General features: G+C 36.4%; 1 long non-coding RNA gene across 1 annotated transcript; it reads right to left on the reverse strand.

The window, feature by feature from the left end:
• Positions 1 to 2218: 2218 nt before the first annotated feature.
• Positions 2219 to 6800, reverse strand: LOC122969221. Its single transcript, XR_006398947.1, has 3 exons — positions 6788 to 6800; positions 5075 to 5081; positions 2219 to 2301 (listed from the first exon to the last, which is right to left on the reverse strand). It is a non-coding gene; the product is annotated as an uncharacterized LOC122969221 (long non-coding RNA).
• Between the last annotated feature and the right edge of the window lie 8758 nt (positions 6801 to 15558).

Below are 15558 nucleotides of genomic sequence, written 5' to 3' on the forward strand. Positions count from 1 at the left end.
GCCAGTCAAATATTGAATTTACTCCTCCTGGTAACACGTGATGCACAGCTATTTATAATTTCTATTGGTCATTTCATTTGACTGTTCACACTGTTAACAGTCGTTCTTCCATCACAGTGTTTTTTAATGTCTGTATCAAAGCAAGATGAAGGATTTCATGTTGTTGCTTCTCTTTTGCCATGTTGTATCTCCAGGTAACTGAATAATCTTTTTTTAAACAGTTGTTTAACTTCTATTTCAGCATTTATGCACATCATATTCATAAACTGCACATTTACTGCAGGGACCAACATACCTCAGATTTAAACATGTCTATTCACTGCTAGTTCATTTTTTTGTGCTTTTAACAAGTGAAACTTGTGAGAGGTCTTCCCATTCTCTTGAATGAGAAAGTGTGTCCAAACTTCTGACTAGTACTGTATTCTCTTCTTTTACTTCTCTCTCATATCTGTTACATAAACTATTGAGATGTCCAATGAAATACAGCTATTAATGAGATTAATTCAGGTCCGAAACATGTTAGATTAATCTATGAATCTAACCAATAATGCTGTTCAGGTGTCACTGACACTGAATATATTCAGGGTTTTGCAGAAATAACAAAATAATAAATAATAAGTTTCTGTACAGTGCTGATGTTCTGTATGTTGTTAACATCTGGCTGTGTGTTTGATTATTTCCTTTGACTTTATTGAACAGTGTCATTCATTGAAATTAATTTAAATATAAAAGACAAAACTGTAACAAATGGTTTTCAAATGTTTACTCATGCTGTAAATTCAGATTATAGATTCTGTACTGCAGTATAATATAATCTAGGCCTTATGATATAATATGTTATAATAATATAATATTGACAGAACAAGAATTAAGCTGAAACCTCAAAGCATATACCTCAAGTAGTACTTTAATAAAGGATTTTTTACATTTTGTATCTGGATTTGTTTTAAATACACAGTGAATGACACCAATGAATTTAATGTTTCATAAGAGGACCTTTGTGACTGTAACTGTCATTTCAAAGTAATATTCTCATTACATGTACACCTTCTAATGGCCAGTGCTGTACTGTAGATTACAAGAGTGGTGCAAGACAGGAATGCAACATTAATTTATAACATAATAATGTTAAAACATTACAAAATGTGCCAACAAAAAATGACCTATTAACATATCCAGCATTCATTTATGTTTTGAGTCGTGTTTTTGGCTGCCTGGCCATTTATGTATGTGTAATTAAATGTAATTATCACAAGTATGAAGAAATGTATGTTTATGAAAACTGGATTTCAAACCTCTTTCTTTTACAGTGAAACACTCGCTGAAGTTTTTCTTCACAACATCCTCTGGTGCCAAAAACTTCCCAGATTTTGTGGTTGTTATGTTGATTGATGAAGTTCCAACAGGTTACTATGACAGCATCAGTAAGATACCAGAAGCCAAACAGGACTGGTCACAAAAAATGTTAGAAGATGATCCACAACACTTGGAGTGGTACACTCAGAAGTGTTTGTCAACCCAATATTCCTACAAAGCTCACATTGACATTTTGAAGCAGCAACTGAACCAAACTGAAGGTAAGTAAAATACTGTAAAAATGTAAAGTTGTGTTTTTTGTCAAATAGCAAACAGATATAGTTCTATTATAAACATGTTTACATGTTCAAACACATACACAGTTTACTAAATGTGCATATATTCTTCATTCATATCCCTCCCTCTATTAACAGTCATCTAATGTGAGGGACTCTTTCAAAATGGGTGGTAAATATTAGTATTACATATAGCTTCCCTGGTAGTTATGTGCTGGATTCACTGAAAAACTGAGCAACTTGGTTCTGCGTTTCAAACTCGCCCTTGTTCTTTGTGTGTGTGAGGCCCTTTTTGTCATGTATGGTTTGATCTGAATGTTTAATTCAATTAATTAATTGCAAGTCAGGTAAGTTTTGGTTGGAAAGTTTGACGCCTTGATGTCACTTTGTGTATTTCTGTGTGTTGGCCTTGCAATGAAGAAGTGACTCTTCCACATGTTCCTCGATGTCTAAAATGCAGGCTCACATAGGCTCCAGCCACCTGTAACCCTCTGTGGGATCTCACTCTGCTCTCTCTCTCTCTCAGGTGTCCACATCTTCCAGAGGATGGATGGCTGTGAGTGGGATGATGAGACTGGAAAGGTTAATGGTTTTATTCAGTTTGGTTATGATGGAGAAGACTTCTTAGCATTTGACCTGAAGACACTGACATGGATCGCTCCAAAACCACAAGCTATCATCACCAAACACAAGCGAGACAGAGATAGAGCTCACAATGAAAGATGGAACTACTACCTCACACAGGGTTGCCCTGAGTTATTGAAGACATATTTAGACTATGGGAAGAGCTCTCTGCTGAGAACAGGTAGATCACATGACCTGATGAAGCTTCATGGACACAATGCTTTTAAAATGCCTCTTCTGTTTCTAACTTCCCTCCCACACCCCTCACCACTTGTCTCTCCAGAACTTCCTTCAGTGTCTCTCCTACAGAAGACTCCCTCCTCTCCAGTCAGCTGCCACGCGACAGGTTTCTACCCTCAGAGGGCCATGATTTTCTGGAGGAAAGATGGAGAGGAGCTTCATGAGGACGTGGAACACGGAGAGATCCTCCCCAACCATGATGGATCCTTCCAGATGAGTGTTGACCTGAACCTTTCATCAGTCACACCTGAAGACTGGAGGAGGTACGAATGTGTATTTAAGCTCTATGGTGTGAAGGACGACATCGTCAACAAACTGGACAAAGCAGTGATCAGAACCAACTGGGGTAAGACTGGAATACTGAATTTGCAATTGTTATTCCTAAAAACATCTCTTGCCCAATAAAATATATACATGTCATGTATATACTGTAAATGCTCTGATGGTGGTAACTCTGGTGTCTGATTACACAATTTGAATGAGTTTAAAACAAGTTCATCAGTCCTGAGCATTCCTGAGCAGAGGGTTAATTAAGTCCGGAGTTAACAAACAAAACTGCTGTTCTGCTCACTGAAATAAATGTAGTTTCTTACTTGGTACATTATGCACATGACCTACTAAATTTCCTAAGTCGATGCAATAAAATGCATTTCAGTGGTCCAGACAAAGGGCTCTGTTTTGGTGCCAGCACATAGTTAGGAGCGTATCTGCACCGGCGAACTGGCATTTACCTGAAGTTATATCCTCACCTGCACCAGTCTGGTTTCTGGGTGACTTGCCTCACGGGGGGTGAGGCACAGTTGAAGATGTGCTGTTGCCAATCTAGCAGCACACTGCAATCTAGGTGCCAAGAATGAGTGAGTTTTGCAAGGGCTCACCCAAATAAATCTCACTAAAATAACAAACACCCTTATTCCTGCTTTGTATTTAAAACAAACCAATCTAATCAATTTATTGACGCTCTGTGAATGTTTTGTTTTGGTTCCAGTTTCTCCCTCAGAGTTCCCTGCTGGTCCTGTTATTGGAGGTGTTGTAGGACTGCTGCTGCTCCTGGCAGTCTGCATCACTGGAGTCTTCATCTGGAGGAGGAAAAATAATGGTGAGGGACAAACATACTTTTACTCATCATCAAGCCATTTTAACTCCACTGTTTTAGCATATTTCAGCACCAAATTCAAACTAACATTTCAGGAAAATATTTATTCTGAATGAATAAAACAAATGTAAAAACAGTTTGACATGGCTGATGTTCAGTAATGTGACATCCAACTGAAGAGTTACTCTCCTACCTTTTACAATAAAAGCAGAAATCAGTGAAACTAAAACAGTGTTTTTATAAAACATGTATTAGTGTTTTCTACATTTGCTTTCAAAATTCTGACATTTTAAATTTTGAAATATTGTAATCTCATCTGTATTTCAGACTCATCATCATCTGATCCATCTTCAGTCAAAGATGCAGCTCTTAACTGATCACAGTGAGTATTTCATCAACACTGTGCAGATACTGTTTGAAGGATCTCTCTGCTCCTTCTCCTGAAACTAGCTACAGTATACTGATATAATACTCTCATAAATACATTGAAAGTCTGTCTTTGTTAAACAACTGTTTGTCTGATTTGGCAGAAATTCTCAGTCAAGAGATCCAGTATAGTTACAGGAAACAGCTGGCACTGAGGTTTTAATGTAATAGTGATTAAACCTTTTACATTCTGGGCCAAACTCAAACTCAAACATGTTGCACACAATATGAAATCAAATACCGTTAAATGGCCGCTCATAATTTCAGGTCCCTTTCTATTTGTTACTCTGTCTTTGCAGCTTTCCAGTAAAGATTTAGAGGAGAATAGTGAACTCAAATAAAGATGCTGTGGCTTCAATATTTTATTCTATTTTGCACCATAAATGTTCATTAACAAAACTTGTTTTAATGAATATTGAGATGTGACATCACAGGACCCGTCAGAAAGTCACAGGATACATCAAACTAAAGTGTGAATTCATAGATCATATTTATGAGCTTCAGGTCGTCAGTGGATGCAGTGAAGAATGATATCTGTGAAGATTGTCTGAGAGCTAATAGAAGCATTGATGTTGATGTGAATCCTCCACTGCAGGAGTAACAACATCTGGAGAGAACTGATGCTGCTGTCCAGCTGTTTCCTCAAACCTTTGGTGGAGATGAATCACTGCAGCAGCTACCAGAAACCAAAGAGCCACAACGTTACTCCAGTGGGGCATCTTTTGTCTTCAGATATCAATTTCATGTCAGTTAGTCATGTGATGTACTGTCTTTGATGATGATAAGCATTAAGTCAACTTATAGGAGACATGATGATACTCAGCACTTTAACCTCTGCTCTTAACATGAGTCAAACTTAAAACTTTAAATGTTCAACTACTCATGCTTTCACTAACAATTAGTTTGACAGTTGCATTTCAGAAACACTAATGGAGATTCTGCACTAGGCCATGATTGAAAAAAACATTTTTAATGTTTTTGTTTCTCTGTTTGTTTCATTGTTATTGCTCCCATAGTTTGAACACTGCATACCAACTTCTCCCACTTTAACCAAAGTGTAAATATCTGTGAGTTATGTTTTAGTCTTCCAACACACATTGCTCCTCCACTCCAAGTAACAGTTGTAACTCTTTTTAAACATAAATTTGTAAATGTTTCCACAATTTTACACAACATAAATACATTTTTGAATATTTAGATACTAGATATTTAGATGATATTTAGATACTACCTTTCATTGGAACTCACATATTTAAGCAATAACACTTCTTAGAGCTTATATTTGTATCTTATACATTTGCCATATTCAAATGTCCTGTATTAGACATATGGATGATAAATGTTAATTTGATTGTAAGGTATTTGTTAATTCTCGGCTTATTGGTGTTAGAAGATTAATGAGGGTTTTACCTGTGGTACTGATGGATGTGTTTCATTTCATATCGCAAAAATGGAAGAATTGATTTGTCTACATGGCAGTATACATCTTCTCTAAGGTTATATGATCTGTTTTTGACTAAATGTGTTCACTTCAGTTAAAGTTTGTCTCCACATCATCTACAGGTTGATAATTAATTATGAATTGTTAATAGATCATCTTTTCACTGGTGATTTGTAAAACATGATTTTTTGGAGGTCACAACTCTCATATGTGTCACATACAGTAGGTGCAGAAATTATCTCCTGTCTGTACATAAGGTCAAATATTTTTTTTATTTATCTTTGTTCATTTGGTGAACTTCATTTTGTCCAGAGGGGCTACTACATTTTTTACTGTCATTTTTGTTCTCATTTGTTCTAATAGTATTTCTATTTACCTTCAATTAATAAATAAAATTCTCCTGAAAACCTGCTTAAGAGGTCTCCCTGTTACGTGATACCTGCATATACCTCAAATATTCAGATGTGTAGGCTTAAAGGTTTTGTCCCAAGTTTTGAGAAACACTCAAGTGAGGCTCGTCCCTGACACCTGGAAAGCATGAATTTACTTTTTTTTATCAGTTGTCAAAATATGTGAGGATAAAAGAAAAAGTTTACACTCCTATTACAAAAAAAAACAAAAAAAAAAAAAACAAAGGCATGTACCACAAATTTTGATTTGTTCATGAAGGCTTACATTGAGTCTGAGGTTTAGAGTGTGTCTTTCCCTATATCACCACTAGAACGCAACATAACTCTGAAATGTCTCAGCTGTGAGGTCACCACAGAGAAACAGCTGCCAGAGCATTTCCACACCTCCAACATTACAAAGGGTTTCCTGACCCAGTACAGTTAAAGTGAAAATTAAAATTAAACTGTTGGTCTAAATAACTTATCCACAGTGTTACTGAAGATTTGAGCACTTGCAAATTATCATCAGACACATTTTTAAAAAATCTTTATTTTCAATACAACAACAGATCAACAGTAGGAGACAGTTATAAATTTATGGGCAAGCTAACAAATAGATTTATATTGTATTATTTCTCTAATATCAGTGTCATTCATGTAATTCAGAAACTTTTAATGCATTTTTTTTGCATCTATCAGAGGAAACAAACATCTCAGACAGTCTTGGACTTCACCACTTCCTTTTCAAGTCCCCACAGTCAGGTTAATGATATAAAGTGTAACTCACCACCTATTTGATGTCAAATGGAAATGGGAAATCATTCATATTACAGAATGTGAAACACACATCAAATGTGCAAATGGATTTACATAAAATATTACATAAATTTGAACCTTAAAGACATTCACCACAAAAATGTCAAAATTACCTAATGTGAGATGGAGAACATGTCTCAACCAGACAAACTACTCCAAACACAGACAAACTGAAGGCTTTTCAATGGAGAAATAGAGGTGTCAAAACTTACTGACAAAGACAGACAGACATATAATTATATTACTGCAGAAAACTACAACCCCATAATAGTGATACATAAAGCATAATTACAGAAGAACGACCTTCATAAAACATTGTTTTTGTGTGTGTTTGTGAGTTGGTGGTGATACACCAGTCTGATACACTGGATCAATATCTGCACTGATGTTGATCTTATTCAATGCAATGCAACAAAACAATCTCTACTTGTGGTGAAGAAGTTGTGTGTATTATGTGTGTGTGTGTTTTTAATAAAGTCCTCATTGTTTCAAACATATGTTTGTCAACTGTTGTTACAGTAAGATGAATATTCTCATGGAATACATAAACGTAGCCCTCCAACTTAAAGATGTTGAAATTTAAAGTAGTATTTTGTGCAGGCAAAGTAAGTATAATTAAAGCTGCAAACAGCGTTGAATGGGCCCTCGCACCTCTGCGAAGGTCGGGCCATGGCACAGTCGAAGGGCTTCTGTCACGGGCATGTAGATGTCTTCAGACCCGGGCTGTTTTCAGACAGTGCAAGAAGGAGATAAAATTCACTTTCTTTGTCCACTATTTTGCCTGCTGCTGGGGCTGCTTTGCCTAAATTTCATAGGGGGCGCTATTCAGCCAGTTTGCATCACTGATGGAATATTGTCATGTAGACGTGTTCAGGCCGGGACTCTTATCTAATGCCTCTGTCATGGCGAAACATAAAATCTCAACGGCGTGAGGATGAGAATTTTCTGCAGGGTGAGACATGTCTGTCTTGCTCACCCCTGTGTCATCAAAATTATGCAAGTTTTGGGCCCATTCACTTGAATTTCAAAAAATAAATTGAAAACTTTTGATGAGTTTCTGTATAAAAGAAATTAACTTCCTAATTTTCAGCAAGTCTATTTTTAGAAAAGTAAGGACTTTTAACCCACATCACCTGGTCAAAGTTTGATTGAAATGTGTACTGTCAGGTGTGTAGAGACAATAAGTAACTGCAGCTGGACACAGAAAAATACTCATATATTTGAAGGGAGAGTGTGAGTGAACCGCTAGGTGCTCGGGCCTTAATAAAGGAAAAACTTCAGTACAGAGCTACAAAATTTAGTTATGATTTTATTTTTCTACTGCACTTTATCACTTAACAGTCACCCTCACTCCATTTTTTCCCTCTCATAGGTCATCCCCACTACTGATTATACATGTAAGACCTACAATTATTGTAAAATAAAATAAATGATAATAACCCCAAAGTTCATACAAAGTTTGTATATAATGTACTGTAAGTATATAGACCTTGCTGCTACATTCAACTGTCACACCCATCCCCTGCCTTTCTTCCCTCCTTCTCCCTGTCAGATTGAGAGCAGGATTTCAGAGCAGTCTTCTAGTGGAAATATTTTCATAAATCCCGTGACTTTGGCCAAATCTCACATTAAAACTCACAGTTTAGTAGGAATTTTCGTCGCGAATCCATTGACACAGGTTTGAAAGTGGTCTGACTTATAGTTTAGATGTCAGACGCCTCAGTTTGGCACAAAGTCCATGCCCAGAGATTGCCTCCCTATCCGTTTACATTGTAAGGTGCACTGTGGCACTTCAATTTTCGGGGCTTATAATATCTAAACCATTCGAGTTATTACAAAGTTTTTAATAGCTTCTGTTCAGCACAGTGTGATAAGTCATGTATTTAAGTTTGAAGCTGATACCATTAATGCCCTAGGAGGAGATAGCGTTTGGTCAAGGTCCAAAATTGGCACAAAGTCATACTTTCATGGGTGTATTGTGGACTTCCTGTTGGATCTAGGTCAGGGGTGTCAGGATATGATTTGTAGATCTTGTTGAGACAAATAATTGAGTTTCGGTTTGATCTCTAACATTCCTACAGGCCGTGGCGGCCATTTTAGATACATAGGTGGTGCTATAGAGCATATTTTGGCACTTATGGGGGATAATTTTTACATTTTATCAAATTTTTCACCAGACCTGATGTGCGTGCCAAATTTGGTGAGTTTTTGAACATGTTTAGGGGGTCAAATTAAGGGTTTAAGTGGCGGAATAATAAAGAAGAAAGAAACAAACAAACACACGAAATACAATAGGGTCTTCGCCCCTTTGGGGCTCAGGCCCTAATTAAAGCTGCAAGCAGTGTTGGTTGGGACCTTGCACTCTGGCCCATCAGGATCAGATCATTTTGCTTTTTAAAAATGAGGGATATTTCTTACAAGTGTGGTGTGCTTTTATTTTGAAAGTTTGATTGAAATGTGTACTGTCAGGTGTAAAGAGACAATAAGGAACTGCAGCTGGACACAGAAAAATACTCATATATTTGAAGAGAGAGTGCGAACTAACCCACTCTTTTTTGAACATTTACTGTTTCCACATAGTTTTAGATACAAACTTCGTTTGAATTTTACATGAATCACGAGACATTGACCTACAAATCTTGAATTTACATGTGTTTTCTATCTTTTACTGTTTTTGAGATATTAGAGTGTGAGTTGTAAAGTCTTTTTTTGCTCCCCCTGTGATTTTATAATGAGTGTGTTATGCAGAATGTTTCACAGCACTGAGGGAGTGACATCACCAGCAGTAGTTGGAGAGCAGGATTTTAGAGTACGCTTTTTGTGAAATATCTTCATAAATCCCATGACTTTGGCCAAATCTTACACTTAAAAATCATATTTTTGTAGGAAATTTTGTTGCAAATCCATTGATACAGGTTTGAAAGTGGTCAGACTTATAATTTAGACATCAGAAGCCTTTGTTTGACACAAAGTCTGTGCCCATAGATTGCCTCCTCATTGCTTTACATTGTAAGGGTGATGTGGCACTGCAACTTTCAGGGCTTACAAAATCCAAACCGTTCGAGTTATTACAAAGTTTTTAATGATTTTTTTCAGCACAGTATCATAAGTCACCTATTAAAGTTTGAAGCCGATACCATTAATGCCCTGGGAGGAGTTAACGTTTGTTTGAGGGCCAAAATTTGGGCAAAGTCTTATTTGGAAAGGCTAATTGCGGACTTCCTGTTGGATTTAGGTAGGTCTTGATGAGATGAATAATTAAGTTTTGATTTGATCTCTCTACGACATTCCTATGGGCTGTGGTGGCCATTTTAGTTACATAGGTGGCGTTAGTGAGCACATTTTGGCACTTTAGGGGTTAATTTTTACATTTTATCAAATGTTTCACCAGACCTAATGTGCTTGCCAAATTTGGTGAGTTTTTGAGCATGTTTAAGGGGTCGAATTTAGGATTTAAGTGGCGTAATAAGAAAGAAAGAAAGAAACAAACAAACACACGAAAAACAATAGGGTCCTCACCCTTAGGCGCGAACTACTGTTTTACAGTAGTCCTCTGCATTTTGGGTCCCTAATTACTCATGGTCAGTAGTCTAGAGTAGTAGTTCCCAACCTTTTTGGTTTGTGACCCCAAAAAAGCAGTGTGTAGTTGCTGTGTTTTCAAAAAAGAATTATTTGTCAGCACAATGATTTCCCTCCTAAATGGTTTCATATGAATTCATTTAAATGAGACACAAAGAGGTACAACAACTCATAAAAAAGCAAAGATTATAGAAAAGTTAAAAAAAAAATGTGTGTCAGAACTTTGTTTTTTCTTCTTTCCTCTCCCATTAATCATCTCATGACCCCTCAGGTTTATCTTGTGACCCTTTTGAGGCACCTGACCCCTAGGTTGGGAACCACTGGGCTAGAGGGTAGAGCCCTGAAAGTACAGCATTAATGGTAAGCACTAAGCACTATTATGTAATATTATTTCACATTATCTAACATTAACTGAATGTAGAAGATTCTGAACTTCATTGATTAAAACTCTGGAAGAAGGATGACACCTGAACACCCTTTCTAATTGCGTATTTTAGTTACTCTGTAATGTAAACTTATGCTATTTCTGCTCATTTTGGCATATTAGCAACCCAGAGAGATCTGTAGATGACCTATCAAACAGAAATCTAATCTATGGGGAAGAAGGAGAGAGTAAATTAAAAACAGATGCATGTTTAGCAGGTTGCTTGTTACCAAGGAAAGAGATGTAACTGAAATGAAAACAAAAATAAAAAGGCCATGAAGTACAGTGAACAAAAGCTTTTGTTTGTTTTTGTGGATTCACAACATGTAAAATATAACAACACAAATACACAAAACAATACTAATGCAGTAGGGATGTGCAGAGGGCCCGGTATTTGTATTTGTATCTGTATTTGTTGAGGCAGTAAAATTATTTGTATTTGTATTTGTATTTGTATTCGAATAAAATTGGAAAGAGGCTTAAAAATCCTGTTTTTGTTTTTATTTTGCTTTTAATTTCAGAAAATTAAAGTATCACAATAAGTGTTCATGAATAAACTACCTTACAAAGGCAGTCCCCACACCAGGTCTCGAACTGCAGTCTCCCAGATCATAGACAACTGTTCTGACTACTGAGCTAAAACTTTACTCACCGCCTAATTTCAGACAGACCTCTACCTATTTATACACCCATAACACAGAGACAGCATTTCATGTAAGAAGTAAAAAAGAACTTCAAAGGCTTTGCTTTGCACTTTTCATTTATTGCCTATTTTTTACAGCCTAAGTTCGTGAAAAGGAGACAGGGAACAGCAGGTTATGGAGAGTCCTTTGGGAGCACTTTGCTTGTGTCAGTAGCTCAGCTTTATCTCTTGGGGAACAACCTCAACTACAGGAGTGATGTCCAAATTGGGAAATGTGCGCCATGTAGCAGGTGGATGTGACTCCCCTTGTTGAAACCTACTGACAGACGTAACAGCAGAGCAGAGGAGAGAGACTGACATAATGATGTGACCAACCTGCACACTGATATTTGACATGTTTTTTTTTTTCTTCCCAAATACAAATAATTCTTAAAATAGCCTATTTGTATGAAACAAATACTCATAAAAAAAAAAAAAAACAACACTATTTGTGCTTTGCAGAATAATGTATTTGTATTCGGGCACACCCTTATAATGCAGTAGATTGAGGCCTCTCAACAGAAATTTGTGTTCAGGTTGAAAATCTAGATGGATCTTAAGTCATTGTTTGTGCGTCTATGTCACATCCTGATCACTATATATTGACCCTGTCTACTGTATTGCATGTACTGTATTACAATAACAAATTTCCCTGCAAAATTAAAATTAAAATATTGTAATAATCTACCTGCAGCTGTAGTCGCCAGCATTTTACCGTTTTTTTAGTGTCACTGCTGTAATTTACTTTAACAGGTAATTGGTGTAAAAAATATTACAGTATTCTGCAGCAGCAGAATGTGAGGTTTACAGTTTGATACTGTAGCTAGACCTGCAGTAATATACTGTATTTTTACAGTGTTTCTAGTGTAATCTACATGAACAGTTTCTTACTGTAAATGTTACAGTAAACAACTGAAAAGTTTTCTTCTTATTCATATTAATAAAAACAACTATAAATTGCAGACATATACTGTAAATAACAATGTGTCTTCAGTCTTAATGGTCCAGTAATGAGATCAGCTCAGTTTTACATTTAAAAATGCCCAACCCTTGAAATTTAGCACACAAGAGGATAAGGCAAGGGACAGCTTTATGGAACTCAACATTTATTCAGAAGCTTTAACATATGCCAAGTATATTCAAGTATGTTTGAAAAAATCATTTTTATGGTTCATGCCCCTCCAAAGGGGGTCAATGTAAATCTGTTAACTATAATATCCTGAGCTGCCAGCAAAACTTGGTGATGAGTCTAAACAGCAACTGCTTTGCAAACTCCTGTTTAAAAAATATAAAAGCACAAATAAACAGATTGCAGGATAACACAGTTTGTAATGTGTTCAAATGTCCTGTGTTATAATTGGCATAAGGTCGACATCCAGGCTTCCAGGCTCACTGAGTGAGAAAGAAAAAAGAATGAAAACAAGCACAGAGTGAGAGAAAGAGAAGAGAAACAATTGCATGGTAGAGAGAAATATTTTACACAAGATGGAAACCTAACTTCCCTTTATGAAGTGACATCAAGTTCTTCAGAAGAGTGATGACAAGGATTCACTGTGAGCTTGTTTGTCCTCTTAGGCATTACTTTCCCCGGCTGGCCTCTGTTCCCCTCTCAGGGTTAATCACATTGAACAACATATAACAAATCACCTATTATGTCCCGGGTTTTAGTACACCTTGGCAACAAACTACAGTATATTTGCAGCAACCTAGCTACAGCTTAGAAACACACTTCAGTTGAGCTAAGATAACCGATACAACCATACTGTAACAAATTTTCCTGTAAAATTACAATAAAGTACTGGCAGCTGTAGTTGCCAGCATTTTACTGTTTGTTTACAGTGTCACTACCATAATTTACTTAAACAGTTAATTGCTTTTAAAAGTTATTACAGTATTCTGCAGTAGAATGTGAGGTTTACAGTTTGATACTTTAGCTAGATCTACAGTAATATACTGTATTTTTACAGTGTTGCTAGTGTAATCTACATGAACAGTTTCTTACTGTAAATGTAAACAACTGAAAAGTTTTCTTCTTATTCATATTAATAAAAACAACTATAAATTGCAGACATATACTGTAAATAACAATGTGTCTTCAGTCTTAATGGTCCAGTAATGAGATCAGCTCAGTTTTACATTTAAAAATGCCCAACCCTTGAAATTTAGCACACAAGAGGATAAGGCAAGTGACAGCTTTATGGAACTCAACATTTATTCAGAAGCTTTAACATATGCCAAGTATATTCAAGTATGTTTGAAAAAATCATTTTTATGGTTCATGCCCCTCCAAAGGGGGTCAATGTAAATCTGTTAACTATAATATCCTGAGCTGCCAGCAAAACTTGGTGATGAGTCTAAACAGCAACTGCTGTGCACACTACTGTTTAAAAAATATAAAAGCATAAATAAACAGATTGCAGGATAACACAGTTTGTAATGTGTTCAAATGTCCTGTGTTATAATTGGCATAAGGTCGACATCCAGGCTTCCAGGCTCACTGAGTGAGAAAGAAAAAAGAATGAAATCAAGCACAGAGTGAGAGAAAGAGAAGTGAAACAATTGCATGGCAGAGAGAAATATTTTACACAAGATGGAAACCTAACTTCCCTTTATGAAGTGACATCAAGTTCTTCAGAAGAGTGATGACAAGGATTCACTGTGAGCTTGTTTGTCCTCTTAGGAATTACTTTCCCCGGCTGGCCTCTGTTCCCCTCTCAGGGTTAATCACATTGAACAACATATAACAAATCACCTATTATGTCCCGGGTTTTAGTACACCTTGGCAACAAACTACAGTATATTTGCAGCAACCTAGCTACAGCTTAGAAACACACTTCAGTTGAGCTAAGATAACCGATACAACCATACTGTAACAAATTTTCCTGTAGAATTACAATAAAGTACTGGCAGCTGTAGTTGCCAGCATTTTACTGTTTGTTTACAGTGTCACTACCATAATTTACTTAAACAGTTAATTGCTTTTAAAAGTTATTACAGTATTCTGCAGTGGAATGTGAGGTTTACAGTTTGATACTTTAGCTAGATCTGCAGTAATATACTGAGACATCAAGTGCTTCAGAAGAGTGGTGACGAGGATCCACTGTGAGCTTGTTTCTTAGGAATTACTTTCCCCAGCTTGGCAACAAACTATAGTATATTTGCAGCAACCTAACTACAGCTTAGAAACACACTTGGGTTGAGCCAAGACAACCAATATGACCACTGTCTTTTGGGGCTCAGCTGCAAATATATCTTAATCAACTTTGCTACATATGTGCTTTAGATAGTAGGCTATTATTAATTATGATATGTAAGTGGGATAAACAAGGTGTAGGTATAGACCAGGCCAGACTAATGTTCATTCACTGGATTCACTGATGTGTAGTTCAAGAGAAAACAATCATCCTAAAATAATCTTTAAACTAGACTTGCAAGCAGCAGTGAAAATAATGTTTAAACTAGTAATTCAAACTTCCAACTGAAGAGCACTACCTGAAACAGTCCCACAGATTGTAAAGATAATATTAAAAATATGAATTTTTTGGCAAACTGCAGCTGGACACATTATTAGCTCTTCAGGTGAGGAATTGCATCATGTCCGATGTCTCAGATTCTGCGTGTTATGACACGGTGTGTTTTGGACTTTAGCAGCAGACAAGCACAGACAAAGAGCTTTATTGGAAGCAAGCAGGAAAAGGTAACAGAGATTCAAATTATAAAGGTCACACAAAAGCACAAAATGTTTAAATTCCCTTTTAGTTTGAATTCTTAAGCCCTCGTTGACAAGTGAGGAGTCATTCACAAGATTTTGTATATGATTCCTTCTCAATGAGTCACTTTGAAACTGCCTCATTGTATAAATTGTGCTATACTGTATATTGTAGATACACTTGTGTGTCTTGCTTTACCCGCTGGTGCATTTTCTTTGAGCTGTTCTTCATTTTCTTAATTGTATCACTGTAATTAATGTTTACTGATTTTAGGATCAATTTTATTCTCAACATTAAACAGCTGCTCATGTTACTACATGCTATTAAACTTCTGGTAAAATACATACACACACGCACACACACACACACATTTCCTGCATTTTCCTGTTGAATCTGATCAGCCAGTCAGATACTGAATTGACTCCTCCTGGTAACACATGATGCACAGCTATTTATAATTTCTATTGGTCACTCCATTTGACTGTACACACTCTTGATAGTCTTTCCTCCATCCTTAAGTGTTTTTCTAACATCTGTAT

This window comes from Thunnus albacares, chromosome 19 (assembly GCF_914725855.1).
Source record: "Thunnus albacares chromosome 19, fThuAlb1.1, whole genome shotgun sequence".
Taxonomy (NCBI): Eukaryota; Metazoa; Chordata; class Actinopteri; order Scombriformes; family Scombridae; genus Thunnus; species Thunnus albacares.